The sequence below is a fragment of the Solanum tuberosum genome, unplaced genomic scaffold (genome assembly GCF_000226075.1).
Source record: "Solanum tuberosum cultivar DM 1-3 516 R44 unplaced genomic scaffold, SolTub_3.0 scf00081, whole genome shotgun sequence".
Classification (NCBI taxonomy): Eukaryota; Viridiplantae; Streptophyta; class Magnoliopsida; order Solanales; family Solanaceae; genus Solanum; species Solanum tuberosum.
In genome coordinates this window covers 870,460-875,967 of record NW_006239008.1, presented here as the reverse complement: position 1 = coordinate 875,967, position 5,508 = coordinate 870,460, and positions in this window count along the sequence as shown.

The window sequence follows — 5,508 nt, the reverse complement described above, 5'->3', positions numbered from 1 at the left end:
TGGCTGTGGTTACTCGTAGTGGAAAGGTGGCGATAGGTGATGTGACGGGCAATGAAGAAGCTCAAATACATGAATTACAGGCAATGAATAAGCTCACCCATCTAGACCAATAACATGGAAGCACAACCCCATAAATTTTAACCAATTTTAAGGTACAAAATCACAGGAATTCAATAATAAATGGATTATGGGCATGATTTTCGAATTAACATAGGCACAAATAAAAAATTAAGATCAGAGAGGCCCAACACACATCACTAAGATCAAATTACTAGCAAATGAGTACAAATTACTAAAAATAAATTCGGGGTTCAGAAAACCAACCTTAGATGTCGAATAATAATGATTGAAATGCTAGGCGGCAAAGTAATCCACTCCGACACACAATCAATGACGCAAATATGGTAAAAATGCAAGAAATATAGGAAATATTGTGCGGGTGTGAGTTTGAGAAGGTTAAAAATGAGGGAAAGTAAAAGAGTTTGAAAGTTTAAACCTTTGGCCTTTAAAAACCGTTCAGTTCTCGCCCATTTGGTGACATTAGTTTTGCTCGTTGACCCACTCAGTGACACGCCGAGTGGGCACTTACCTCGCCGGGTTTTACAGGACCTCCAGTTACTGTGAGGGTCTAAATGGTGGACTAAGTCGTGATCATCGACCTAGTCAGCGATTGGCCAATCACCTCTTGGCCTCGCCAAGTTTTACAGACTCAAGCTTCAAAGTATCTTGAGTCCAATGGTGGTCCAAGTCGGGCTCGTCAACCTCTTTGGCGAGTCGCCGACCGAACTTTTAGCTTGCCAACCTGCACTTTTCAAACAGTTTCCACACTTTGACCTACACAATCAACACACCATTATTTCTAAATCAAGAATAAAGTGATAAAACATTTGGGTTGCCTCCCAAGAAGTGCCTCACTTAACATCGTTGCATGACGCAAGTCCCCACTTAAGTTCCATTAGTAGGGTTTGGCTCATTTTCATAAGGAAACCCCTCTTTTAGTTCTGGGAAGAGGTGAGACAACACTTGGTCCATTTGGGACCCTAGTAGCTAAATGAGCATGGAATGTGAGGTTGTCATCTCGTTCAACACAAGACATTCTCTCTTAACTCCTCCAATACTCTGTCGTGCTTTTCGAATTTTTGTAGAATGAGTAAGAGGACCTCTTCAATTTTCCCACCCTCTTGTTTCTTTATCTTTCGACGCTCGTGTGGGGGGAAGTACTTGTTCTTCCTCTTGGACACTACCTATAATTCCATTACTTTCTTGTCCAAGTTATCTAACAGGGTTAACAATGTGGCCAATTCTTGGTCTTTTTCTTTCTCCTTGTTGGTCTTGGCCATGTTATCAAGGAGTTGGGCTGCTTTAGCATAAAGTAGCTGCATGAGACCACCTGGAGAGATTTGGTCAACCACTATTCTATTTTCGGTGCCAAGACTCTGGTAGATACATTTTAGAAGCATCTTCTCTAGAATTCCATGAGTTGGGCATCGTTGCAATAGGGTCTTAAACCTTTGCCACAACTCATAAATGGCTTCACCCTGCAATTGCTTGAAATTTAGGATGTTATCCCTAAAAATAATCAATCTCAAAGGAGGGTGATCCATTAGGTCACTGTTACTACCAGATATGCTCCAATTCTCTCCTCAAAACAGTAACACACAAACCAAAACTAAAAATTAAGTAAGTTCAACTATAACTAACAAAAACAAAATTTGACTTAACTAAAGAATCTTAACCAACACTACTTTTCGACAGCGGCGCCATTTTCATTTCATGTCTCAGGACAATTCTTCCAATACTAAGTACCAACGATCGTTAGTCAGTAATATAACCCAACTAAGTGAGTTGGGGTCGAATCCCACATGGAGTGTTACGTACCTAAGATTCAAGAGCCAAGTACAAATATGTTCAAGTTAATCATAGATAAAAACATTTATGAATAAAAGCATGGTTTAAAATTAAGGGTTACATAAGTGTCAAATATGGGGGCTTTGATTGTAATTATTAAATACAACAGCAGCAAATAACACGAATAGACAAGTAAAGAGACGGGTTCTTGGGATGTGATTGGATTATGGGCTAAGGTAGACAAATGGGTTATTGCAACTGATATTAAATAGCTGTAAATTAGTGATTAAGCTAGACTTTAATGGGGATAAACTTTCTCTCGAACAGTTTACCCTGAATCAAATTGGTTTCTCTCAAACACCAATAAGCAACAATTAAGAACTGCCTACGCTTTAGTCCGTTCACTCTCTCAAGATGAATGTGCGGAAAAGAGTTTAGGATTCACTCTCTCGAGCTGAACCCAAGACAACCAAATACCCACAGATCATCAAATTAGTAATCCTGATTTTAAAACCTCTCTCTCTCGCAAGTCAAAAACACAAAGTTAGAATTGCATTTTGCAACTACAACCCTTTAAATTAAACCACATTTACTGATTGAAATCACTTTTAAACAACATTTAAACTATCAATTAACAATACCTAGTAGCTAAATAAACACATAATCACATAATGGCACCCCAAGAATTGGGGTTTTAGGTAGACATTATAAAAAGATAGAAATTGTTACCAAATTGTGTTTCCATCAACTAGGTACGATAAGTTTTGTCTTTACAAAGGTCAAGGTTGAAGAATCTCAAATACCCACTTCCAATTTCTCAAAAATGGAATTCTTTAAAGCTAAGGAAAATATTGTCTCCAAACTTAGAGTTCTAAAACTTCAAAAACTTATAATGAAACTGATAAAAATTCCGTCTAAACTAAGAATTTAAAAATGTATTTATAGTTGCCAAAAGTATGTTGCGAAGGGCCATTCGGCGCAATAAGTCAGGATCGCCGATGCGATCCGCCCTTTGGTCAATTCCATCGCCTCTTTGCTTTGGCCTACAACATCTTCAAGTTCTGTAACTTTGGGCGATCTAGCACTGCATCACAGAACCATTCGGTGCCTGCTCCTTTCTATCACCAACTTGATTTTCTCCTTCAGAGCTTGGCACACTAGAAACTTTAGGTGAGATCATGACCATTCCACGTCTCTCCCAATGGGTTAGGCGATCATCATGCCCTCTTTTTTTCGTTCTTTCAACTGTCTTGTCCCTTTTTTGTTTATTAGTGTCCATGCTTTGTTCCTCAATCCAAATACCTGAAAATCAAGGATTTACATTAGCTATTGGCACAAATATACAGTCCAAATCATGGATTCATCATTGGCTCAAGCCGTCACGGCCCAACCCAATAGAGAGGTGGTAGTCACCGTGAACCTAAATGTGGGTACAACAACGTCAATAGTGAGGGACTTTACAAGGATGAACCCTCCAAAATTTTATGGCTCCAAAGTTGAGGAAGATCCTTAAGATTTTATTGACAAGTTCAACAAGACACTTTCTATTATGGGAGTGACTCTGGTAGGGAAGGTGGAATCGGCGACTTATCAACACAAAGGGGTAGCTCAGATTTTGTTCAATTAGTTGAAGGAATCAAGGTTGGTAGAAAAAGGTCCCATAGAATGAGAGAGGTTCATAAGTGCTTTCTTGATAGATTTTTCCCTATTGAGATGAGAGATGCCAAGGTTATTGAGTTCATTAACCTTAGGCAAGGAAATATGAGTGTGACAGAGTATACCTTAACATTTACTCAATTGTCCAAATATGCTCCTTTGATTGTGGCAGATCGTAGGGCTAAGATGAGAATGTTTTTATCGGGTGTCTCTGACATGGTAGTCAAAGATTACCGCACCGCTATGCTTGTCCATGGAATTGGTATTTCTCATCTTATGGTGCATGACCAACAAATTGAAAAGGAAAAGCTCAAGGAAAGATCTAGAGAGGCAAAGAGGGCAAGATTGGATGATGGTAACTTTTCATATTCTAGGTCCGACGGACGGGGTCGTTCAACGTTTTGGCAAAAGTTCTCCAAGCAAAGTTCTTCTAGTTCTACTTCAAGGCCTAATAATAAGAGGGTGTCTAATCCAAAACCTCAAGGATATGGTAATAGGTCGTCGATGCCTACTTGTGCAAAATGTTGGAGAAATCATGAGGGTAAATTCTTAGCAGGTTCCAATGCTTGCTTTGGATATTGGAAGACGGATCACAACATAAGGAATTGTTCTTCGGTGTCAAAAAATGATGGAGATGGTTGTCGTAGGGCTCAACCCTATCCTTCATCTGGTCCAAGTAGTTCGGGTGCAAATGCTCCTAAGCAAAACCGTTTCTTTGCACTTGAGTCTAAAGGTGAAGAAAAGTGTTCTCCCGATGTGGTTACTAGTATGTTGAAAGTCTTACAACTAGATGTTTATGCTTTACTTGATTCTGGTGCTACTTTGTCTTTTGTGACTCCCTATGTGTCTATGAGATTTGATATGCTTCCCGATGAATTGTTATAAATGTTTTTTGTCTCTACCCCTGTGGGTGATTATGTTGTGGCTAAGCGGGTCTATAGAAGATGTCCCATTTCCTTATCCCATAGAGTCACTCTAGTAGATTTGGTAGAGCTTGATATGATAGATTTCGATGTCATCCTTGGGATGGATTGGCTACATTCCTGTTATACTTTTATAGGTTGTAGAACTTGGGTAATCAAATTTCAATTCCCAAATGAGCCTATCCTAGAGTGGAAGGGGGGAAATTCTATGCCTACAAGTCAATTTGATTCTTACCTTAAAGCTAGAAAAATGATTTCGAAGGGTTATGTCTACCATATAGTTAGAGTGAGGGATGTATATTCTAAAACTCCTATTCTTGAGTCGGTCGCCATGGTTAACAAGTTTCTGGATGTATTCCCCGATGATTTACCCGGTATTCCTCCCAAAGAGGAAATAGACATCGGGATTGACCTTCTCCCATATACCTAACCTATTTCTATTCCTCCTTATAGAATGGCTTTGGCAGAACTTAAGGAGCTGAAAGAAAAATTAAAGGACTTGTTGGATAAGGGTTTGAACCGACAAAGTATCCCTTAGTGGGGTGCTCTGGTTTTATTTGTTTGGAAGAATGATGGTTCAATTTATATGTGTATTGATTATCGGCAATTGAACAAAGTAACCATCAAGAACAAGTATCTTCTTCCAAGAATAGACGACTTGTTTGATCAACTTCAAGGGGAAAGTTATTTCTCTAAGATTGATTTTCGGTCAGGTTATTACCAATTGAGAGTGAAAGAGGATGATATTCCGAAAATGACTTTTAGAATCTCATATGGTCATTATGATTTTTTGGTTATGTCCTTTGGTTTGACTAATGCTCCGGCGACTTTTATGGATTTGATGAATAGGGTGTTTAGATAATACCTTGATATGTTCATGATTGTGTTCATTGATGATATTTTGATTTATTCAAGGAGCGAGGATGATCACATTAATCATTTGAGGATTTTGTTGCTAATCATTAAGGAAAGACAACATTTTGCTAAGTTTAGCAGATGTGAGTTTTGGCTAAGGTCCGTGGCTTTTCTAGGACACATTGTTTCAAGTAAAGGCATTGAGGTAGATCCTATTAAGAAGGAT